The 25,802-nt window shown below is 48.1% G+C and overlaps 1 protein-coding gene across 1 annotated transcript in view; it reads left to right on the top strand.

Moving 5' to 3' along the window:
- The first annotated feature begins 3,827 nt into the window (after positions 1 to 3,827).
- Positions 3,828 to 25,802, top strand: part of LOC138528394 (zinc finger protein 182-like) — a 387,214-nt gene continuing 365,239 nt past the window's right edge. The window contains exon 1 of the mRNA XM_069639992.1: positions 3,828 to 4,052. The gene's annotated coding sequence lies outside the window, so the exon portion shown is untranslated. The remainder of the gene's footprint in view (positions 4,053 to 25,802) is intronic.

Raw genomic sequence — 25,802 nt, 5'->3', positions numbered from 1 at the left:
TTTATTGCTATATTTCTCCCCGGATTGTGGCTTTAAAAGCCCACCTTGCCCGTTCCATTGTTTCCCCTACACTGCTTTCTTCAAAGTACCTAGTGATCCCCTCCCTCAATTCCTCCCTCAGTACCTCGTCCATAAACAAGTATGGTGGATATCTCCATTTCCAGAGGCCTGGAGGACCATGGGTTCTACACAATTTCATTAAAAGGGGTGCATGGTCTGACAGGGTTATTGCTTCCACCTCTAGTGAGCTCACCCATCCCAGCAACTTTGGAGATACCCACACAATCTATCTGTGATGATTACTGGTGTACATGAGAAAAGAATGTAAAACCCTTGTTACCCTCTCCCCCCACCTCTATTTCCCTCCAGGTGTCTACCAGCACCAGTCTTTCCATTTTCTCCTTCAATTCTTTTGAGGGTTTCCCTTGCGCCCCTTTCGACTTTGTGGATCTATCCTTCCTCTGATCCTAGGCCATATTAAAATCTCCCATCAAGATTATGGGCTCCTTCGCAAATTTCTCCATTCTAGCTGGAGCCCGTTGGAGGAAGGAATCATAGCCTACATTTGGGATGGAGATAGTCGTTAACGTAAATGCCTCACCCCTCGGCTTCATATTTAAGGCCAGGTATCTTCCATGTGTGTCCCTGTCTGTCTCTGTCACCAGTAAGTTGGTGTTGCCCCTTAGGGCTATCAGCCCCCCTGCCTTCTGGTTATTCCCCGTGGCCTGGTAGATGTGGAGAAAACCTTGTATCCTCAGGCGGTCCCTGTCCCTGGTTTGCACATGTGTTTCTTGTAGCGTTATAATGTCGGGGCTTCCCTGCGCAGGAATCTCTCTGCCTTTTTCCTCTTCAGAGTGGTTTAGCCCCTTTATGTTTAGGGATAGAATTCCCAATGATTGGTGGCTATCCATTCCTGACGAGGTGCTGGGTTCCTCTGTCTCCAGCTTCTTTTGCGTCCAGACTCCCCTTCCCCTGCTCCCCTCCTGCCCCCTCCGTCCCTCAACCTTCCCCTCCCCTCCTTCCCAGTCCCCCCCTGGCTGGATAGGGTCAACCGGCCAATAGCCCCCCCCCCCGATTCTCCTTCTCGGGAGTTGAGCCCCTTTCTCCTTCCAGCTGATATACCAGCGGGTTCTCCCCAACCCATTGTGACTCCATTCCCCCACCCCCTGGGGCCCTTCGAGTACCTCCATTAATGTGACCTCCCCAGGCTTACTTGCACGTAGCCCTTCATCCTCCTGTTGTCTGCATCACAGTGCTGCATCTCTTCTAACTTTCTACCTGTAGCTGTACCCTTCAATAGGGGTTTATATCCCCCGTTTGCCCCGCTTTGATCTCGTTACTGTCGACCACTCCCAACTTTTGTGCCCGGTCTGTGCCTTTGATTGCGAGGGCCTGCTGGGTTAATCTTCTTCGATTCCCATGATCTTCAGGCCTTCTTCATAAGAAGTGATCCAGACTTGTTTCTTCTGCCAGTCAAATAACAGTCCAAATGGAAAGGTCCACCTATACCTTATGTCTTTAACTCTGAGCTCCCTTACCACGGGGCCCATCCTAATCCTTTTGGCCAGGGTCAGCTGTAACTAATCTTGAAAAAGTAGCAGTTCAGTGCATTTGTAAGATATTGGTTCAGTCTTCCTCGATTGCCACAGGATCTGTTCCTTCACTTTATAGTCTTGAATGGCTGCCAGTACGTCTCTGGGCCGGGCCCCTGGGTCCAGTCTGCAGGGGCCAACCCTACGAATCCTATCCATCCGTACCTCGAGCTTCCCCTCAATGTCCAATACATCCTCAAATACGCTTTTCATTACCGCTTCTAGTTTCTTTTCTTGTACCTCCTCTGGCAAGTTTTTGATCTGTATGTTGGATCTCCTCAACCTATTCTCCAAGTCTTCTGTTTGGAGCTCCAAATTATATGTTGCCGTGGCCAGTAGGTCCAGCAAGGTCTCCGTACGTCTTGAGTCCTCCATCAGCTCCTGTATAGCGTTTTTGCTTGTGTCTAGTCTCTGTTCTATTTTATTGACATCTTGTTTTATCTCCTGTAACGCAGATGCCAGATCCTCCCTTATAATAGTCATCTGATTTTGGAGCGTCTCGGTTATCTTTTCCCCAAGGTCCATGAAATATTGCTTAAGGAGTGATTGAGTTACCGACTGCTCCTGGTCATCCTCCATCTGGGGTTCGCTCGGGTCTGTCTGTTCTTGAGATCTTAAGGTTGCTTGCGGGGAGGACCCCTCTTTACCCTACATTTTGTGGAGACTGTTCTCAGGGAGTTTCAGGGATGCCTTCCCGGCTAATGACGTGTCTTTCCCCCTTACTTTAGACATTTCCTCCTGTCCTGTCGTTTGGCAGTCCTCTCTAGCTGTTCTCGTATGCCCTGTGTAATAATGGAGCCAGGTATTTAGGAACAACTTTAATCATCAACCTGAACAGCCGTGTCCTAGCCGCTCTCCCCTGATCAATCGACTGGGATGGTCCAACCCCATAAGGCTTTCCCGGTTGTATTGGGGTGGGGGATCCCCCCCTTGTGACTCGATGAAGGGGTGGCACCACCTTGCTTCGCCTGGAGATACCTTGGAAGTTCCTGCAGCCGGTTCCTGTCCCAGAAACCAAAGCGTCCCCCTTCTGCTCCTGGGTGATTCCCTGTATTTCTGGGGGATCCTGCTGGGCCCTCTCCCCTGGCTCTCGCTCTCCTCCTAGGTTTTCCTTCTCCCCCCAGATGGCGACCTTGGCTGGCCCCTCCGGGTCCCTCTGCTACCACCCTGCTGCTAGTGAGGGGGGAGGGCTTCTCAGCCCTGTCCTCTACTAATTCTCCTTTCAGCCCTTCTGAGGGCCAGGTAGTCTCTTGCCCCCCCCTGGGTGCTGGGGCAACTCCTTCTGTGTTGGTGGGTACCAGATGCTCTTAGGCTCTTCCACGTGGCCTTGCCGGAAGCTGTGTAGGGCCTCTGTGCTTTTCTTGTTGGCCGCCACCCAAGGTGTGTTCCTTGGCTCCTCCCGTTCGCTCCGGCACTAACTCCGGATTCTTCTTCTCGTTCATCGCAGGGGCCCTCCTCTGTTTACCCGGTTGTCGGCGGGCACCACACTAGGTCTCTGTGGTTGGGGGCAGGTCAGCCCCTGCTCCCACAATGGGATCGCCAGCTCCTCTCCCCCTATACTGGCATCTTCCGACATCAGCCGCTGGCCGCCGCCGTGGACCCGCCACCTCTTTAGTAATGCGGATGGACCCGCTCCTCTTCTTCACGATGGGGGGCTGACTGCCCGCTGGTGCTTCTTGACGGGCCGACTGCCCTCTGCAGCTTTTTTGACAGTCGTTGTTTCGTTCCACCACGGAGGAATATTCTTGGCTCTTTTCTTTCACAGGCTATGTAAATCAGCTGCTGTTGCCTGGGGATGGCATGCACCTTGATTATTGGCTTGTCAGGAGCCCCGAGTGCCGGGAGAGCATCGACTACGGTGCTCTACCCACGGTGGCCATTTTGGAATTGCTGTTGGTACTTGTGTTCAAATGAATAGCTGCAGGTTATCGAAGGATAGGCATCCAGTTGCAACACTAAATGTCAGGTGAATAGCTATTATTCGCTTGCAACATTATACCCTTTTCAATTTAACTTCGTATATTTTTTTCGTATCCTTAAACGCATATACAATTAATACCTTTGTGAAACAAAGAGGAGACGACGTTCCAAATTCCATGGGAATTGAACTCTAAAGCACATTCCAAAATGGCATAGTGCTTTAAACCTCACTTCCACCCTTCAAATGGCTCATTGTTGTCTCTTTTCTCTTTCTGATACGAACGAATCGCAGTGGAAAGGGAAAATGTCCATGTGTTACCAATCACCCAGGCAGAGCAAGATAACGAAAGCCCTCGCCTGTGAATCGCACGCAGAATTAGTTTTGACTGTTCAGCAGGGATTCCATGCCTGACTAGCTGAGTCCCCTGGGCGACGCTAAACTGTCAGAAGCATCTTGCCTTGGACTCAATCTGTCTCCCTGGTGGCAAATCTACGTTCCAGTAGTTTTTGGCATATACCCGCTACGTCTTGTGCGGAAAGGTGAGCTGCACACAGTGCTTTGAAGCGTTTATAATTTACGTAGCTCAATGGGCTGGAGTTTGAGCATCGGGTTTTAATATTGTAAACCTCTCCCGCCCTCCCACTATATGTCGATTGGAAAATTATGCTTTACTGCTGACGTCGCTATTCAATTTTCTGGTTGGTCCTTGTACATTTTGCCAACGGTGTATGTTATACTTAAGTTGCTGTCATACTGACAAAACAAGTACATGTGCAGCAGTTGCGCAACACAGTTGGAATATTTGCGCTTCACCAAAATACCTCGTCTCCCTTACCCACCAAAATGCAGGGTCAGTGCTCACAAGCTTCTGCTTCTATCGTAGTCTGTAATAACGAATGAGGCTCCGGTGATAGTAGGAGATGGTTTATTCGCAGACAAACCCTTAGCCCAGCAGGACTCTTGAACACAGCTAACTTCAACTGTACACAATGGAATGTAGAACCACTTCTACACATAAACCGGAGACAGCACCAGCCGTACATGGAATACTGAGGTGAGCATTCCAGCAAGCTCACACTGTAACACTCCCCCCCCCCCCCCTAGAATTCCACACACGCACACCCGCACTCATACACTACGCACTCCCCAGACACGCACACGCACTAAATGGAATTTACAGCAGCCCCCCCCCCCCAACACATAACATCATTTAATTTACAACAGCCCCCACAACATAGTCCTTGAACTTGGCTGGCACCCTCCTCTCCCGGGAGTAACCACTGTCACTCCTCAACCCTTCTACCTCACCTACAGGCACCTGTGACACAAAGGTCTCAACGAGGCTAGCACCCTCCATTTGCACGTTTGAACTCCTCAACAACCTCATCCCTCACCGGCTTAGCTAAACTCATGTCAGAACACTCTTCTCCTCCACACACAAACACATCAGGAATATCTTCCCCATTCGTGCCCTTGCACTTGTTCTTGCCACACCCCTTCTCAACTACTACAGCAAGCCTCTTGCTCCATCTGGATGCATCATCCAATTTCACATATCCTTGCCCTACCTTGACAACCAGACAGGGTTGTTGCATGTAAACACTGGTGCCCTTAGTAACATGCCTGGGATTCTTTATCTGCACGCAGTCTTCTACCGACACAGACCAAGGCTTCCTGCGCCCATAACACTCTCGGACCACCTCCTGCTTCCTGCAGACTCGCTCCAACACCACCTGCATGTGTACACTAGAATGTGCACCACCACCTAATGCAGGCACCCTCAGTTTGGTGCCTGGTTTTCTCCCGCGCAAAAGCTCAAACGGTGAACACCCAGTCAACACAGAAGACGTGCACCTATATGCCTTGAGCGCCTCTGACAGAACACTCCTCCAACACAGGCCATTGGCCACCGCCAGTTGAATAGCACCCTTAACAAACCTGTTCATCCTTTCAACCTGTCCATTCGCTGCAGGATTGGACAAGGAGGTTTTATGATGCTGTATCCCCCATGCTCTTCAAGAATTCCTGCATATGAGCCAACACAAATTGCACACCATTATCAGTGAAGATGCCCGCCGGCACATCCTCTCTGTCGAACACCTTATTTAGAAACGCCACTACCTTCTCTGCAGTTACGGTTTCCAGAACCGTTGCCTCCACACACCTGGAGGTATATTCCACAAGTGACACAATGGGCCTCATTACAACCCTGGCGTTGGACGATGGTGCTATTAGCACCATGGTCCATGCCGGATTCCGCCATGGTGGATGGCGGATTTACCGCCCCATTCCAAGGTTGGCGGGGTGGTAAATCCCCATTCACCCTGGCCCCTTCCACATTCCCATTTTTGGCCCATAGGGCTCAAAGGGGATGGGGAAGGCGCTAATTACGGCACCGTAAATTACGGTGCCGTAATTAGCACCAAGGTCGCTTGGCGCCTTGGACTTTAACGCCTGCAAAAAGCAGGTGTTAAAGTGCGAATCTGGCGTTAAGGGTCTAACGGCGCCGCAGCCTTTTTACGGCGCCGTTAACCCCTTAACGCCAGGGTTGTAATGAGGCCCAATGAAACTAAAATCGCCTCCTCAAATGTCCATAGGACCCGTAAGGGCGACTTTCGGCCACACATCGCTCGGTGCCTCCACTGGGTACACTGGTTGTGATTTGGGTGTCTTGCTCTTGTCACTAGTGGCACACGCTACACATTCTGTCACCTCTTCCTCCACATCGCTGTCCATTCTGGGCCACCAATAGGACTCCCTCAACCTTCTTTTCGTCATAGATCTTCCGAAATATCCTTCATAAGCCAGATTGACAAGCCTACCCCTAAGAGACAACGGAGGCACCAGCCTTTGACCTCTGGTGATGCCCCACTGTCCTTCTGACAGTTCATCTCACATGTGACCATAGCCAGAATTCAGCTCCTTGTCTAAACCACCATCCCTAAGTGTAGCCCTAATTTTAGTCAAGGTCAAATCAGCGGCGCATTCTCTATGCCACACCTCATCATTAGCAGAAATCACGCTGGCAAATCATGGTGCACTCCTCTGCATTTATCTGGTCACTCTCAACGCAACTAAATGCGCTAGGAAGGCGAAACAAACAGTCAGCCACTGCGTTCTTCGTACCAGGAATGTACTCCACCTTGAAGTTAAATTCATGCATATATGCCATCCATCTAGAGATTCTAGAAGAGGCATGGGACAAACCCTTGGTGGTTAAGACGTGCACAAGGGGCTTATGATCGGTTCGCAAAGTGTAAGGGACACCCCACAAAAAGGTCCTAAAATGCTTAGAAGACTAGAGAGCAGATAGGGCTTCCCTTTCAATGACAGCATATTTCTGTTCTGCGTCCCGCAATACCCTAGAGGCAAATGCTGTGGGGCGATAACCACCTTCATCCCACTGCTCAAGCACCACCCCAATACCCACCTCGCTGGCATAGACTGTCAACACCGTCTTCTTGCTGGGTGAAAATTAACCCAGCGAGGGAGCACGGTCAACCTCCTCCTTCAAACTCATCCAGACAACTCTCAGACCATTTGAAACGGACACCCTTCTTTAATAATGCTCTCATGTTAAGCGTCTTATCAGCATATGAGGCAATAAAACGACTATAATACTCTGTTAGGCCCATGAACAATCTAAGTTGCTCTTTATTTACCGGGGCAGTTGCTTCCTTCAACACTCTCAGAAGACCCTCCTTGGGATGAATACCACTCTCATCCAAGGTATGCCCCAGGTAGGTCACGCTAGTTACCCACACATAGCATTTGCTCCACTTCACAGTAAGGCTGCTTCTCTTCAACACTTCATCACCTTTAGCACCCTTTCATCGTGCTCCCTACGATTTCTCCCCCAAACCAGGATATCGTCCTGGAAGTACTCGACCCCTGCTATTTCTCCAAACAACTTCTGCATAATTCTTTGGAAAACTGCTGATGCCGACGCCAAACCAAGCGGCACCCAAAAAAAAGTGAAAAGCTCCAAAAGGGGTCACAAATGATGTTAAGGGACGAGACTCTACCTGGAAGTCAATTTGGTGATAGGCCGAAGATAGGTCAAACATGGAAAAGCACGTAGCCCTTCCCACAAGTGCGAGCAATTCGTTTGTTGGCCAAGGGATGCCTATCCACACATAAACTGTCATTGAGGTCCTTCAAGTCCACACATATTCTGAAATCGCCAACAGCCTTTTGTGCTAATACAACTGGAGCCAACCATTCAGAACTTTACACTTCCTCTATTATTCCAGCCTCTTGAAGTCTCACTAACTCATCTTTGAGTCCGTCTCGAGCCAACATGGGTACCCTCCTCAGTCTATGCGCGCATGGCACAGCACCCCTCTTAAACACAATCTTATGGGAAAATTCCTTCAATTTTCCCAGGTCTGAGGCAAACGCACCAGGGAAAGCCTCTTTAAGATATTCTGCAGACAACACACCTTGCTTGGGTACGCTTTCACCCACGCCCGCGCTCAGAATAGGAATAGGATTCCCTGCCCGGATCTCTATTTCGAGGGCCGCCTGTTTGTCCCACCCTACCACAGAGTCTCCCTTGTGGACCACATACAACTTTCCTCGGGTGGAACGCCCCTTCAAACTCAATAGTGGCCCATTCGTATCCCAACACCTTGATTGGGACATGCCCCTATGCACACGGGTTGATGTCAGATGGCAACAAATCAGCCACCTCCTTATGATAGCTTGCCAAATATAATTCAGGAGATATCATAGTGTAGGGCGACCCAGTGTCAATCATCATCTGCATTCGCACATCGTTCACAGTTAACGTAGCCCTTCTTTGTGTGGCCAGCACCCAAACTAAGCAACACCCCTTCGCCGACCCCTATGTCCCAATGGTCAGGAGTGGTGTCGCTCACATAACCCATTACAGTCACGTTCTCCTCTTCCGGATCCACCATCCTGACAGTCTCTGTTTTGAATGATACTCCTACACATTCGGGCATGATGTAATTTGCCTTTGCATTTCCTGCACTCCACACCGGCGGCAGGACATTCCTTTGAGCCAGCCGCGTGTCCCTGCCATCCGCATCTCCTACAGCCTTCTCTTTGAGTAAACGTTCCTCTGTTGTCCTTGACCCTTCCCTTGTGGTCATCAGACCCCTTTTTGGTCATTATGGCGTGCACGCTTTCACTCTTGTCCGTTACTTCTTGGACACTCTTCTTTGACTCCTCAATAGCTCTCGCTATTTCTATTACTTTCTCCAGTGGCGGATCCCTTTCAATCCAAAGTCTTTCCCTTACCCTGGAGTCACTTGTCTGCTTCATGATCTGGTCGCGGATATACTCATCTGGTAGCCTGGTGAACTTGCAGGATGCAATGAGGGAGCGTAGGGCCGTTATGTACGTGTCAATGCTTTCACCAGCGGCCTGGGCTCTTGAGAAGTGGTATCTTTCTAACACCACATTTGTCCTTTTCCTAAAACGTGCTTTCACTTTTCCTAAGGCAGTCTCATAGGCCAACACAATTCATTTGCCCCTATCCCCTCCATCGCCATCTCTGCTGTCGACACGTGGAGCTCGCACATCTTGCCCAGGCAGATGCCTAAAAACTCTCAGGCCTTCAGTTCCCAGGCAATTCAAAAGAGCAGCCTCTTTATCATCGTCACTCAGTCTGGTCCCGCGTGCTGCCCTTAGGTACACTTTTTAAAAGTGTCCACCCACAAATCCCAAGCAATGGGAGGCTCCCCATGACTAGGAAGAAAGGCTGCTGGTGGTGTGGCATTACTTAGCTGCATGTTTGTCTTTTAGTTTGCGGTTGTGGCTCAGTCTTGAAATTTCTTAAATCGGTTGGCAAAACTGGCACTTGTGCTTTCTCTGGCTACCTTTTGGAAACAAGTATATGCAGGCCTTGCCTCCCTCTTCCACTTCTGAGTGCACAGTCGCCCTCCCAAACCTTGGTTGCCAGGCAACAATAACGCTGAGTGCGGCGTTGATTCCCCCTCACTTTTTTTATTTTTATTTTTTTTGGAAGGCGAGCGTAGATAACGCAGCGTTAAGTTTGTGGATCACGTTGTCTCAATTCCGGAGGGGAGGGGCTTCCGGGACTTTCTCTTTACGAAGCTCTCTCTTACCTCATCCTCCGATGCAGCGGCTCCGCACACGCTGCCTTCTGTTCGTGTTGCTGCCTGCAACTGCGCTCGACCCAAAAGGCCGAGGGGAGCGCAGTGACGGCAGTCTGCTCCCGGTTTCCTCACCACCGGCGCTCGACCCCAAATGCCTCAAGGGGGAGCGCAGGCAGCAGTCGTAGTACTCTCTGCCACACGTCGCTGTTCACGACCACAGCTCGCTCGGATATGAGCAGCTGGCGGCTGCTACTTCTCCAGCGCCACATTCCTGGCAGGCTATGCTTCGCCCTTATTTCCTGCACGCGTACGCGTTCGCAAAGGGTTTGCTGACCTCATCGCCACTGTAATAAGGCTCCGGCCATAGTAAGAGATGGTTTATTCACAGACAAACCCTGAGCCCAGCAGGACTCTCGAAAAAGCTAACTTCAACTGTACACAATGGAATGTAGAACCACTTCTACAAATAAATAGGAGACAGCATCAGCCGTACATAGAATACTAAGGTGAGCATTCCAGCTCACACTGTAACATTGTCCTTTGGAGGACGAAGGAATGGGTGCCATTATAACTTTTGATTTTCTCTTTGGGGGGCAGAACCAACTTTTGGATTTTGGCAGCACAGCAAACATTTTCAACACATGTGTTGCAGATAGTCATAATACAGATTTTCAATACATTTGTTATAGAAAGTCATGATTCTATTAAAGACTCGGACGCGAAGGATTATGCTAAACTCAACTCTTTAATTCTTGAGCAGCCAAACAATTAATTTCACTTAAAAAAACAAACTGTCAAAGGAACTACATCCATGAACACAGGATAAATTTAAAGTTTGTGTTCCATTGGTTCAACAATCCACATGATCTCCAAGTCCAATCGCGTCCCAAATTCCACAATAAACACCCCTGTCTTCCTTCCTTCTTCCTCTTTCTGAAGCTGGTCGACAACTGAAACCTGCGTCCCAACCGGTAAACGCCATCACCATCGATCACTTCTCATGTACCCACGGCACGGTCTTATACCTGCACCTGTCGAACATGTATAACAGTAATGAAGCAACCATTCCAGGACGGGTGGGCAATCGCAAACATAACGGACATCAAAATGTACATGGTTAACATCATGTTTTCAATCATATCACAGCCTAGCGATTGAAAGTGTGGAATAATCCTTCGCCTCCGAGTCTTTAATAGAATTATGACTTTTTTTATAACGAATGCATTGAAAATCTGTATTCTATGTCAAGACTCGGAGGCTCGGATTATGCTTGTTTAAGCTTCCTTATCATCAACGTAGCCGCCTGATCTACTGGTCTAAAATAGACGCTTTTAAAAGTCATCTTGTTTGGTCAATCTGCAGCCTTCAAAATGTCCTCCAGGCGTGCTCCCAAACTAAAGGCTGTGGATTTCATGGCATCTCTAGTCGAGTTTGCGTCAGAATGACCCTCATCAATGCCTGCTTTTATCATGCACCATTTCACCCATCTTGTTAATGTAGCTTACACCACTGCTATAAAAGGCTTCTTTACTGCTATCAACAGTTGAGATTCCCCTATGGGTCTGAACTGTTCTGCCATGCTCTCATAATCCTTCAGGAATCTGACTGGACATACCCTGGGTTGGTCTGGAAAGGCCGCATAGTCTACCGTCCTGATTCCTGTTTTAGTCCTTTTATGTAGAATGTAACACCTGTTGGTGAAAAAGATTTTCTATCTACCTCGAAAGCCTTGACCTCTGAAACCTTCTTGCAGGAAATTAAACACAGCAATGTAGTTAGTTTCACCCAAAGAGCTTTCCTGCATAGGTCTTTATCTGGCCATGACTCGAACAGTCTCAACACAACACTCCCATCCCAAAGCCGAGATTATTTTGCAGTCAGAGGTCTCGTGCACCTACTCCTTTCAGTAACCTACAAATCAAGGGATGTTCCCCCACGGGTCTACCCTTGACATATTCGTGTCTGACTCAGATCGCTGACCAGTAGGTGTTAATCGTTCTGTAAGCCTTGGCCTTTGCCGCTTGGCTGGCCAGAAAGTTCATCACGTGAATTACATCTGTTCGAATGGGATGTACCTTCCTCTTCATGCACCAATTACTCCACTTACGCCAGGCGACTCTGTAAGCCTTCCCGGTGCCCAGGATTCTCTGATGAATTCTTGAGCTTCTCTCGAAAGACCTGGCTTCGCCCAGGATCTCCTGAAATCAGGCTATCAGGCTCAGACCCCCTACTTGAACCAGTGGGTGACGCTCCCCTGCCGGGCCCAGCACGATGTCTTGTGTGCGTGGAAGCAAAATTGGAACGTTGTTAGACATTTCCAGCAGGTCCGGGAACTAAGCCTGACCTCTCCAATCAGGGGGTCACCATTATCACTATCGCTTTCTGTCTTCTGACCTGCGATAATGTTCGTGCTTTCATGGTTGAACGGCAGGAACGCGTATTCCTTCACTGGACCCAGACTTGGAGAAAGTCGTCTGTCGCCACAGCTTCTGGGTCTGGTCTCCAACCAATAAACCTGGACAGTTTCCTTTTCAGTCTCGAAGCAAACAGGTCCATCTCACATTGACCTCTCCGTCTCATGGTATCCTGGAAAACTGACTCTTCCAGCTGCCAGTCGCTTCGCTGGAGTCCCTTGGGTGTCTCGAATTCCAGTCCGCTACCTGGTTCTGTACACCCAGCAGATTGTCCCACTGTTACGCTGACTCTCCTCTGAATGTCCTTGGCTAGCTCAGCCAGCATTCTGGCCCTTGTCCCGCCTAGGTGGTTGATGTACCTGACTGCGGAGACATTGTCAATTTTGAGAAGGATGGCACACCTTGCACCTTCCCGAGCACAGCAGCGAACTGTGAATGATCCTGCTAGTAGTTCGAGGCAATTGATGTGGAGAGCTAGTTCCTCTTCTGACCACCTCCCCCCGGGTGACAGTTCGCCACACCGGGCTTCCCAGCCCCAGTGGATGGCGTCCGACTTTATCACGAGGTCTGTGGAGGAACCAAATATTGCCCTGCCATTCCAGGCTTCCATGTGGTGATAGGGACTATCTGCTTGTATGACAATCCCTGTCTGATATGCTCTATCTTTAGGCCCTGCAATGCCCGGTAATGAAGTGGTCCTCGGAAAATGGCCTGAATCGAGGATGACAGCCAGCCTCCCAGTATGGCTATCCCCCTCAAGGAAATCACCTCTTTTGCCATCATGGTCTTTATCGCCCTCTTGATAGAGTTCACCTTCTCTAACGGTAAGCTGATGGTGCCCTGCACTGTTTCTATTATGAACACTAGAAACCTCGACTGGGATGGGAACAACTCCGATTTCTCCCAGGTTATCAAGAGCCCTAGTTGTTGTAACAAGTCTGTCGTGATCTTGACTTGCTCTGGGATCAGCTCCCTGTCTTGGCACATGATGCATATATCGTCCAGGTAAATAATCAATCTGAACCCCTGTTCTCTGAGGTGTCCCACTACTGGCTTCATTAGTTTGGTAAAGCACCTAGATGCAGAGGCTAGTCTGAATGGTAGACTTACAAACTCCCATTTATGACCTCTCCAGAGGAATTGCAGTAGCTGATATTGACTCTGATGAATGAGGACCGTCGGGTAGGCACCTTTGAGATATATCTGAACCAGCCAGTCTCCCTTCTGGAGTATGTCCCTCAGTGGATGAATTCCCTCCATCTTGAATTGTCTGTACACCAGGAATGAATTCAGTGCTCTGAGGTTCATCACTGGCCTGACTTTGCATCTGCCCTTCACTAAAAACATGTTGCTTAAGAAGTCTCCCTGATCTCTGACCGCCTGTCTGATGGCCTTTTTTAGCCGCAGCTTCTTTAACTCGCTGTCTAGCAATAATTAATTGTCCCTGCTGAACCTTATTGGCCTCGGAAGGTATCCCTGTACGGCTTCCTGCCAGAATTCTAGAAGGAAACCCTGTACTGTTTGCAAAACCCAGGTATCTGAGGATAACTCTTTCCATCTTATATGCTGCGCCACTCTCCTCCCCCACTGGAGGGATCCCGCATTTAGCGCCCCTGCTAGCGCTATCCCTTCTCTCACCTGCGTTGTTTTGTTGTTGTTGCTGCCCGCCGCTGCCTCTCCAGCCTCTGCCTCTTCTCTTGGATGGGAAGAATGGGTTGGCCTGCCGTTCCCGTTCCCTCCACTAAGCTCTGTGGCCCGAGAACCTATAGTAGGGGTACCGGCTGCCTGAGCGGCCCTTTCCTCTGCCAACCCTGTCAAATCTTCCTCCCAAAGCTCTTAGAGGGGCCTGTGCTTTATCAAGTGTGGCATATGTGCTAGCAAACTGTGCCATGTCTTTGATGAATGTCTCACAACAGTTTGCCCTTGGCAGCTGCCAATGCTTCTGATGGCGCTAGTTCTTCCAACTTGGAGTCTATCTTCATGAGAATTGAGCGTCTCCTCTGTTGCAATGACACTATTTGTGTTGACTAAAAGACATTGTCCTTTGAAATCATCCTGAGAGTACCTCTGGGTCGATAGGTCCTCTTCTCTGCTTAGCCTCCTCTGCCAGTTTCCATAGTGTGTCCATGCACGTCCTCCGGGAGCGATCAATGCTTTTTTTGATGTCCTTGCCATGAAGGTCAGCATGCGATCATCAATTTCAGGTGTCTCGGCTACCCTTTCCGGATCCCTGGACCTAGGGCATTCCGCCCTTATCTTACTCCTGGCCGCTTTACTCAAGGGCGCTCTGAGCCTTCTTTTTAGGTAGGCTGTAATGTTCTCTAGAGGGTCTCACTCGTAAGACCTTGGGTGCACTAAGGCATCTGGGTTGAATTTGTTACCCTGAGGCTCCTCGGCCATAGGCTTACTCCTCTTGCCCCTGTGCCCTCTGGTGTCACTTGATGACGTGTTCTCCGACTTTTATGAGCTTCTATCGTCTGTTTCTTCGTTGCTCATGCAGTCCTCCTCAGAGGAATCCTCCAAGCTACCTCAGACTTATTTGGCCCCTGACCTTGCCTTCCTCTTTCCACCTCTTCTCTTATTTGGCAAACCCGGGGGAGGGTCTGGGCACTATGTACCCTGCAGGTCTTCTTTCTTCCCCCTTTGCCTCTGCAAGCTTCTCTCCTCAATTCTGCAATGCCCTGATAGAAAGCTACGAGGTTCTCCATAATGCCCCCCTGCCTTCACCCATGGGGCCCCTGACGGCCCTCATGACTTTATGCACAGCCTGGCTCATTCTGATGCCACTTACGTGCGGGACGTCCGAGTCCTCCTTGGAGTACTCCTGACTCATGTTAATGACTGTGCCGGGTCTGACAATATATGCAGTTTACCTGGACTGCCCCTGTCGATCCTGTTTTTATTTTGTAGCTAGGCAGGTCAGGTCCTGAACAGTATTATGTGGGACTGTGCTGTCAAAACTAGGAGCTGTTCTTGGGTCTGGGGCCTCTTGGAGGTTATACAGTTTCCCCTGGGACTGTGTCCGTCCATGCACCTCTTCATCTTTTGCAGGCTAATTCATTGCCTGCGGTGTTCCCTCACCACCAGCAGATGGCGTGCAGTGATTGTGCCGGCTCTGCACTCGCCTGTCAGTTCGGAGTCGACTGCTCTGTTATGCCCTTAACATTTTTACTTCAATAATTGTCTCCCCTGTCCGGGACCTTAGCCATGACACACTTGCTCAGGTCGTCTCCTCACAGAAGCTTTTCTAGGGCGCCGGAACCTCTCACGGTCCCGATGCGAACTTGCGTGTGGTACTGTCTACCGTTGACCTTACAATGCCAGAGCTGCCGCTCCGTCACGTTCCCTATCTGCGGATACGCTCCATCAAGCATCGCGCTATGCGCTCTTCGCCACACTGCGCGCCACCATAAACACAATAAACATATACGTTGACAAGAAAAATCATAAATCACTTATCTCAGCTGCTCGAGCAGTGAAGGAAGGAAGGAAGAAGGAAGGAAGACTGGGGGTGTTCATTATGGACTTTGGGAAGTGATTGGACTTTGTAGATCACATGGATTGTTGAACCAATGGAGCACAAACTTCAAATAATTTTTCCCGTGTTCATGGATGTTGTAGTTCATATGTTTTTTTAAGTGATATTAATTGTTTGACTGCTTGAGAAGCAAAGAGTTGAGTTTTTAGCATAATTTGAGTCTCTGAGTCTTGACATAGAATGAAGATTGCCCATGCTAACTGCACTGGTCAGTCTTGATTCTATTAAAGACAAGGAGGCGAGCATTATGCTTATCTCTTTAATTTGCCACCAACATAGCAATTCAACTTTTAATAAACTTTTAAAAAAATAAATGTTTCTTTGCTTCCATGAAAAAAGAAATCTTTAGTTTTAAAGTTTAGAGTCTTTGTAGGGACTCTTCCCTGGTCTCCTACAAGTCCCATGAGCCTCCTGGTGCTCAGTAGTCCTTCCTCCACCAATCCGGAGTCTGACACCCCTATAAGGACTCTCCACACTAGGTCCTTTCCTCTTTCTTTGCTTGCCGCAACAACTGAGTCTGTATAACTGTCCAACATCAACTTCCCCTTGAGACAACTGGGGACGCAGTTTGCTATCCAAAAGGTCCAACGGAACAACTGATTTCGCTTCCATTAGAATCCGGCCTCTTCATGCAGGCTTCTGTTTGTCTCCTACGAGAAACAGAGAAATAACAATGAGGGTGGGAATGCGATGTACTGATAAACAGCTTTGGTACCAAATACTTTCAATAGCATAATAACTTCATCGCATTCATCTGGGTGGGATATAATGCTCGCCTCCTTGTCTTTAATAGAATCAAGACTGACCAGTGCAGTTAGCATGGGCAATCTTCATTCTATGACAAGACGGAGGCGAGCATTATGCTTGTTCAAAGCTCTGAACCACCCTACTAGCCATCTCTGAAACTGGCTTAAAATAGAAAGTCTTAAAGGTGGATTCTGAAGACCAGTCTGCTGCTTTCATAATGTCTTGCAAGGACACACCTACGGAGAAAGCTCTAGAAGCCATGGCGCCTCTAACAAAATGTGCTCCAAATATCGTTAAATCTATGCCAGCCCACTGCATAACTTCCCTCACCCATCTAGCAATTGTCGCAGTAGCCACTGCATGGTGAGGTTTCCTGCGCACTATTAGTGATTGGGTAACGCCTTGCGGCCTAATCAGCATAGTCGCGGTCTCATAATCTTTAATGCATTTCGCTACACATAGTTTTGAGTTTTCAGGGAAATAAGGGTAGGAGATCACCCTGGAATCTGATTTAGTCCTTTGCACTATGGTAAAGGCTATACCCTCCAGATAAAATATCTTTCTATCTGTCTCCAAGGCTTTCACGCCTGAAACTCTCCTGCATGCTGTTAGGCAGAGTAACATCGCTAACTTCCCAGAAAGCTGGGATCTGGACAGTTGGCAGTTTTCTGGCCAGCTAGAAAACAATCTGAGAACGTCACGGACGTCCCATAGAGAAGAATACTTGGGCTCTGGCGGCCTCTTCATCTTGATTCCTCTCAAAAGCCTGTGGACTGCCGGGTGTTCACCTACTGGTGCTCCTTCCACTTTCGCATGTCCTGCAGATAACGCTGACCTATAGACTCCCAAGGTCCTGTACGCGCACCCATCGAGAAATTTGCCTGCTAAGAAATTTAGGACGTGTACTATAGGTGCAGAAACTGGATCCAACTGTAAGGTTGAGCACCATCTAGCCCAGGCATCCCATGCCGAACTATAGCTTCTAAAGGTGGAAGGGCCCAGGAATCTCTGATACAGTCCGCAGCGATCTGCGAAATTCCTGGCAGTTCCCATCTCTCCCTGAAATTCGGCAGGCTATGAACTGCAGGGAGCCCGCCTCTATCAGAGGATGGCTCTGGCCGGTTGGGCTGAGGAGGAGATCTGGCCGATGAGGAATCTTCCTCGGGGAAATCCGAGGAAAGTTCCATCGCTACTGGGAACCAAGGCTGAGATTTCCAAAGGGGAACCACTAGAACTAGCTCTGCCTGGTCTCTGCAAACCTTCGCTAGAAGACTCGTGATCATTATGAAGGGTGGAAACGCGTAGTGCACTGCTCCCGCCCATGACTGGAGGAATGCATCTGTCCCTGCTGCCCCCGGGTCCATCCTCCAGCTGAAGTATTTGGCTGTCTGAGCATTCAGTCTGGATGCGAACAGATCTGTGTGTAATGGACCCCATAACTGATATAATTTGAGGAAAACTTGGGGCAGCAGCTTCCAGTCGCTGGAATCTGTCAGGTACCTGGAATTCCAGTCTGCCACTTCGTTTTGGGCTCCTGGAAGATACTCCGCCGCTACTGCTATCTGGTGTTGAAGGCAGTAGTGCCAGAAATCTTTCGCTAGTTCCGCTAGCATTCTCCATCTGGTACCTCCTAGTTTGTTTATGTATCGTACTGCGGAGATGTTGTCCATCTTCAGCCGCACTGAACATTTGACTCTATTTTTGGTGAAAGTTTGGACTGCAAAGGAGCCTGCTAGAAGCTCGAGACAGTTTATGTGGAGCTGTAACTCGTTCTCTGACCATCTCCCTCCTGTTTCTAATTGCCCACACCTTGCTCACCATCCGGCTCTGCTCGCGTCGGATTCTATAGTAATATCTGGAACGTCGCCGAAGATGGCTCGACCGTTCCAGGCTTCCATGTTTTGCAGCCACCAGTGGAGCTCTGAAATTGCCTCGCTGTCTAAGGTACCTAGTTGATGGTATCCTAAACCTCCTTGCAGGTGTTTGATCTTGAGTCTCTGGAGGGCTCTGTAATGTAGGAGCCCTGGGAAAATCGCTTGGATAGAAGCTGCTAGAAGTCCCACTATTCTGGCTAGATATCGTAGCAAGATGGTCTTTTTTGCTAGGACTGATTTGATCTCCTTCCTTATTGCTTTTACTTTCTAGTTCGGAAGTTCCAGAGTTGCTTTAACTGTGTCTATGGTGAAACCTAGGAATTCCACTCTTTGAAGTGGCTGCAATTGAGACTTGTCGAGGTTCACTAGAAACCCCAGGGAAGATAGTAAGGTGCAAACCCAACGAATATCGGTGATCAGGGCGTCCTTGCTCTGGTTCAGGATCAGGATATCTTCTAGATAAATTATGATCTGAATACCTCTTTCTCTTATGGCCGCTGCCACCGGCTTCATCAGTTTGGTGAAGGCCCATGGGGCTGAAGCAAGGCCGAAGGGAAGACATTTGAAACGCCACACCTCTTTGTTCCAGCGGAAACGAAGGTATTGGAGGTGGTCTTCTGCTATGGGCACTGTGAGGTATGCGTCTTTCAGATCCAGACGTGCTAACCAATCTCTCGCACGCAGAAGGTCTCTGAGAAGATGGATTCCCTCCATCTTGAAGTGATTGTATTTTAACCATTCGTTTAGGCTCTTTAGGTTGATAACCGGGCGCACTTTTTCTTTTCTGTGCACTAGGAACATGTTGCTTATAAACCCCGGGGAAGACTGCAACTCGCGCTCTATCGCATTTTTCTGGCGAAGCTTTACTAGCTCGTTCTGAAGAAGCGCTGCTTCCTGTGCTGTTAGGTGAATAGCTTGCGGCTCTTGGGCTTGAAAGGGGTCGCCTAGAAATTCTATGCGCAAACCTGTTACGGCTTGTAAAACCCAAGCATCGCTGGACAATGCGCGCCAAGCGTTCAGAAATATCAGGGTCCTGCACCCCACTTGCATATTTGGTGTACTCACCGCCAGTAACGCCTGCCTGCTTGAAGGCTCCTCTTTGTCTGCGACCTCTTGGGAACCTCGGCCGGGAGGGGAAGAAGGAATCTTGCTGTCTTCGCTTCCCTCCCAATATTGTGCTGTTTCCTTGGGGTCTGCGATGATAGGAATATCGACCGGACGCACGACCCCTCTGGCGTCCGGTCCCAGCAAAAACTCGCCCGGGAAAAATTCTTTTGATGGAGTTCTGGGCCTTTTCGAGGGCTGAATACGTTCATACAAATTGGGACATTTCTTTCGCGAACGCCTCGCCGAAGAGGAGGCCTTTCGCTCCTTGGCCCGCTTCGTAAAACGATAGGTCGCTTAGCTTTGAGTCGATCTTTAAGAGCACCCCTCTTCACCTCTCTGACGAGAGGGCGCAGTTGGCATTCCCCAGGAAGCACATTGCCCTCTGTGCCCAGTTCGCTAGGACTAGAGGATCAATGGGGGAACCCGTGTCTTTGGCTTGCTCCGTCAGGTCCATAATTTTTTGCCATTGGGCCTGCTAAATCAAGGACTTTATCTTGGCACCCTCGCCAGGCCCTGTCTACGCCTTTCCTGATATCTTTGGCAGACTTTGTCACAAAAGTAACCATCTTTGGGTCTAAATCTGGGGTTTCCGATAACTTATCTGGGAGATCTGGACGGGGGCATTCCGATCTCATGCGAGACCTTACTTCTCTGTCGAGCGGCTTGCGTATATGCTGTGCCATGTAAAGCGCTACCTTTGGAGAAGGAACCCACTCCTTAGATTTCGGATGCCTAATAGTATCCGGGTCGAACATATCGTTCGTGTCTTCCTCTTGATCCAGTATTACTTAATCTACTGCTGTGTGCCCAGAGGGTTCATCATCCTCTTCTGCTTCGTCATCGGGCGAGTAGCCCTGGTCTATGTCCCCGAGAATATTCACCCCTGTGGTAGGAGGTCTGGGTTCGCAATCTGTTGGTTTTGCCAGGAAGGCCTTCTTCAATCTTGCGACGGGATCGTCTGCCTTGTGGGGGTCTTGGTGTACCCTCCTTTCCTTGCTCGGGGGGGGTCAAAGAGTCAGAGCTCTTCCGAGCCTTACACCCCTGTTCAACCCCTTTATGGGGGTGTCCAGTCGACGTGCCTTCGCCTGGGCTAAGCGCCCTCTTTTTATTGGGAGATTTCTGATCTTTTTGTAAAATCCATGCCTCCAGCATGTCTAATCACTGGGCAATCGGTTGTACGCCCTCGGAAACAGCTACAGATAGGGAATCCCCTAGTACTTTTCTAAAACTGAGTGACAGTTCTGTTTCCTGATGAGAGGGTTCTTCCTCCCACTCTTCCTCAGAATAATCAGGAGATGTGGAGTGCTCTCCATCTTGATAATGGGCCCTAACTTCATTGAGTTAGCAAAGCTAACGTACCTTACAGTCGACTGAATGAGGCCCACTAAATGAGACAATTCAATGTGAAGGCCTTCCGGAGACACGTGCTGCTGTAAAGAACGAATTTCTTTTTTTTTCTTTCTTTTTTTGCAGTAGGAAAGCAGATAGGGCACAGATAACACGCAGCACTCCCTTCGCGTACGCGATGAAAGGAAAATGCTGGAAGGGATTGGGGAGTGACGGGAAGGCTTACAACTTCACGCTCCTTCAGGGTCCTAACGCACGCCTGCCGTGTGATGCCTTGAGGAGCGGGCCGGATGCCTAACGCGGGCGAGAGCGCCTGCGGCTCCGGCTCCGCCTACTCAGCTCTCGAACTAACTGGAACGCAGATGACAAACGCGGGTCAACTGAACCGCTTAAGAATGAACTGAAGCGGACGCGGAGCGCCGCTCGCTTACAAAGTAATAATTGAAGTTTACTTAAGTATAAATATCTACATTTTTTTTATTTTTTTTTATAAATATGCGTTGCGCTCACGTTATATATAGATAACTTTCCTATTCATGAAAGGAAAATACCATAAAAATATGTTCATACTGAGAGAAAATAAATCACTTATCTCCGTATGTTGGCAGCAAAAAGAAAGAGGAAAGGACCTAGTGTGCAGAGTCCTTATAGGGGTGTCAGACTCCGGATTGGTGGAGGAAGGACTACTGAGCACCAGGAGGCTCATGGGACTTGTAGGAGACCAGAGAAGAGTCCCTACAAAGACTCTAAACTTTAAAACTAAAGATTTCTTTTTTCATGGAAGCAAAGAAACATTTATTTTTGTAAAAGTTTATTAAAAGTTGAATTGCTATGTTGGTGGCAAATTAAAGAGATAAGCATTATGCTTTCTCCATAACTTTACTTCTCGAGCAGCAATGAAACAAACAATAATACAAACGCAATACCAAGAGAATCTACAAGTCCCACTTGTTTCGAGTCTTTGGTAGTCCAGCTATTATTGGTTCCTAATATAACATGTGTCAACAATGTTCAATCCACAGTCACTTCTCCACATAAACACAGTAATTCCCATGAAACCCCCTCTTTCTTTTGCTGAAATCAACATGTGCCCCAACCAGTAGACGCTTAACTTCCTGAAGATCATTGTCATGGCTACTGGGCAAGGGCCCAGTACTTCACTTCTTGCAGGGTCCCAATGGCCCCAGTCTTGGCACCTATGGCACCAAGCTCATTACAAAGTTTTCTTAGCACACAGAAGGCACGTGCAAAAAGGCCAGGCGGGGTCCTATATGTACCAGGCAAGGCACGTGCAGAACACAGCAGGAGGAGCAAGGTGGGGCCACAAGGTGGGGCCTAAGGGGAGTGGCTGGGGCCAGGCTATGTAAGCCGGCCCCACTCTCATACTGGCGCTTCGCGTTAGCCTGCTAAGAACACCGTAACGCTTACCGCCGTCCAGAAGCCCCTTACCTGGTTCAGCACGTGCGTCTCAGTCTCCGGATTCCCTCCAGCATCTTACCTGGTCCAGCACATGCATCTCCAGTCTTCGGAAACCTCCAGTACCTTACCTGCATGCAGTCACACCATCACAGGAAGCACCGACAACAGCTTTTCACTCTGCAGCCGTTGCGCGCATCTTACCTTGAAGCCTCGCCATCACTGGAAGCTCTGCCATCAGCCTCCCACTCTGCAGTCCCCGTGCGCATCTTACCTGGATTCAGCCACGCCACCACCCGAAGAAGCACTGCTATCGCTTTCGATTCTGCAGCAGCCACCCTCATTTTACCTGTCTTCTCGAATCCTCCGCGGGTGCTGCTCAACATGCTTACCTGTCCCGAACTCCCAGCAACGTGGGGCCATCTTCGAACGTAGCACCCACGCAGATCTTCATCTCGTGCAGGAGTTCGGAGACTGCTCACCAGCTAACCCCAATCAGCCGCACCTGCAAAGGGAATAGGAAACACAAGGTGAGCACATAGACTTTAACACGTTAAAGCAGCGCCACTCACGAACTTGGCGCAACTTCTAGAACTGTCCACTCAGCATCAGTGGGTCATCTGGAATAGACTTTTTCACCATTACGCGCTCCTGAGCCATCTTCATCACTAAGGGGAAGAGAGAACAATACATGGTTATGAACAATAATCATTGGGGTAGAATTAACGTAAAGAATACGGACAATAAACATAGTTCTAAACGTTTACCTTCAAGACGCAAAGGTTGCAGCCAGCCTGGACCTCTGCGATCTGGACCAGTGACGCAACTAGGTCCATCCACAGCGCCCCTGCTGAAGGAAGCAGGACAGAGAGCTCATCCTTACATAAAAAACAGGTGAGCTTGCATGGGAAAACTCCTGCGTACTACATTTTGACACGAAAGGGTCGAGGGGAAACGCGACACCATCACGCTGTCCTCACTGCTTCTCATCTTCTCTCAGGAACAGTTCCAGCATTCCGGGTCCAAGAAATTGCAGCAGTTGGGGGAGAGAAGTGATCTGATGGAGTCCACTCCAGCTAGGGCTCTGACCGTGCCTCGAAGCCCCCGCAGAGACCAGGTAAGCGTAACAATCATCTGGCCATCAACTTTCTATTGGTTTGTTCTCCACAATGGTACCTAGTGTGACAGAATTCGTATTTCAGTGAATCATATCTAGGGGGTGGGAAATCGTGTCATAGTACCACAACATGTCATTACAATAACATTAAACATAATACTTCACTTAAAATACATAGCTCAACACGATTGAAGGGTGGGATAATCCTTCGCCTCTGTCTTTAATAGAATTATGACTTTCTGGAACGAATGTGTTGAAAATCTGAATTCTATGTCAAGACCGGAGGCTCCGATTATGCTTGTTCAAAGCTTACTTACCAGCAATGTTGCCTTTTTTTCAATTGGCTTGAAATGGAAGGTTTTGAAACTAGATTCTTTTGACCAATTAGCAGATCTCATATCATCTTCCAATCTGGCCCCTACATTGAAGACCTTAGTGGCCATAGCTCCCCTCACTGAGTGAGCCCCATACATTGTACATTGATCCATTGATCCCGGCCTGACTCATACCCATTTTTAGAAACAAACCAACTTTGATGCCTCACGGAACTGTAATTTTCATTAAATTGTACCCTAAATGGGAAAGCAGGACCATCAATCATATGGGAATCCAGAGAACGGGGGATTGGTGTAGGTTAATCATATAAATGACATCAAATAGGATCAAAAACCTTTATTAAATTAATACATATATTATTTTAAGATCATACACATAGCATAATTTAAACATTTTGATGTATCTAAATAAAAATTCTTATCTTCATTCAATATAATTTCAACATAAATCAAGTTAATCTAACACACGAAAAGTGGACTTTTACTCTAGTGCAAAATTTGCATGTGTAAAAAACGCAACCAGTGAGCAGAGCACCATCACTATAATTACCTAATAATGTCCAAATAATGTTTTCTATACTTCACTAGAGAAAGTTATTTCACTAAAAACCAAGTCATTCAAGTAATAGCCTATCACCCATCTTAGCCATCTGGCTAGGGTCGCTGGCGATACTGCGCCATATGGCTTACACAAGGCTATCAGAAGCTGTGATATTCCTGTAGGTCTCTCACCCCGCATGATCTCATAACCTACAAGACATCTAACCGGGCATAGCTTAGGCTGGTTCGGGAATTCCTCGTGTGTAATTGATTTTAGCCCTGTCTTCGTTCCCCTCGATATGAGGAACATCACCCCGTTTGGTGATAAGGACTTCCTATTCACTTCCAGGGCCCTGACATCTGATACTCTTTTGCACGATAGTGTATTTCTCCCTGGGAGGTCTAGTCATTCTTATCTTTTTTTAATAGCCTGCATATTAGAGAGTTTTCTCCTATCAACACTCCTGCAATATCAGCAGGCCATACCAAGTTCGAAGATCAGGCTCTATTAATGGTCCTATACGCATTCCCATGCGCTGCCATCTGTGCCTGGATATTAACAATGTGAACTACATCTGTTCCATCAGGATGAACTTCGCTTTCCATGCACCAACTACACCTTTTTGACCATGCAGACCTGTATGCTCTATGAGACCCTGGTGCCCACGATTCATTGATGATGAGCTCGATAAGCCTGGCCTAACCCAAGATCTCCTAAAATCACCCAGGTGATCAGATTGAGCTTGTCTGCCTGCACCAGTGGAAGGCTTCCCCCCTATCTCGGGTCTGGCAATATAGTTTTTAAAAAATGTTTATTTATTTATTTATGGTTATAGACATAACCTTTACAAAAGATAAAAACATAATGCAAAAAGAAAACCAGATTTTTAAAAAATCATTAAATAAATTAGATGAATAACTTATACATAGTTCCCAAATCTAAAACACAGACGAGAATCGGAAGGCAATGAAACACAAAATACAGTGAATGTGCAATTTAACATGCTTATTCACTTATCTCATATTCATTACTCAGTATACAGTTTACATGCGTTTTCCAAGAACCTAACTACTGCAAGCTGTAATTATTTACTTTTCCCATGAAGCATTTCCCACCAAAGTAAGTCTAAATTGACGACCCCTGTATCGTTAACAAATTTTCCTAAATACTGTATTCTTGTATTCCTAAGAGTGACGCAGTCCACCATTAGATGTTAAGATTTTCAACTGCATCCGGATAATTGCAAAATCTACAAATCAGTGGAAACTCATCCCCCACATGACGCATATGTAAAATTTCACGAGTTGGAATTACATTAAATTTGAAGCGCATATATTTCTGTCGAGCGCCCTTATCAGGGAACAGAATTAAGTAGGATTCATTTGTGCCCAGTTTTTTAAAATCACACACAAGATGTTTGTATAAGACTGTTGCAGCTACATTTCTGACAGTGACACTCCAATCCCACCGTTCAAATCTCTTTTTCACTTTCTGTGGGTTAAATATAAGATCATCTAAGGAGATGTCAAGATGGTTCAAATATTGTACGCAATCCATTTTTCAATCTTGACAAATAATCAGATGCAGTTGTATCAAGTCGAAAACCTCGACCCAAAAGATCGTACAAAGTGTCCTTAGGAGAAGTTAGTAGTTTCCTAAACATCATCTTTCTCTATATAATCATTTACAATGGAGGTGAGGCCCAATTCATAACGATTGGCTTCCACAGGTACACATTTTGGTAGACACTTGACAGATGCCCTTAGT

This window comes from Ambystoma mexicanum, chromosome 1q, assembly GCF_040938575.1.
Source record: "Ambystoma mexicanum isolate Mex_15411 chromosome 1q, UKY_AmexF1_1, whole genome shotgun sequence".
NCBI classification, from domain to species: Eukaryota; Metazoa; Chordata; class Amphibia; order Caudata; family Ambystomatidae; genus Ambystoma; species Ambystoma mexicanum.
Note: the sequence above shows the minus strand (reverse complement) of the source record. Positions and strands in the feature narration are given on the sequence as shown.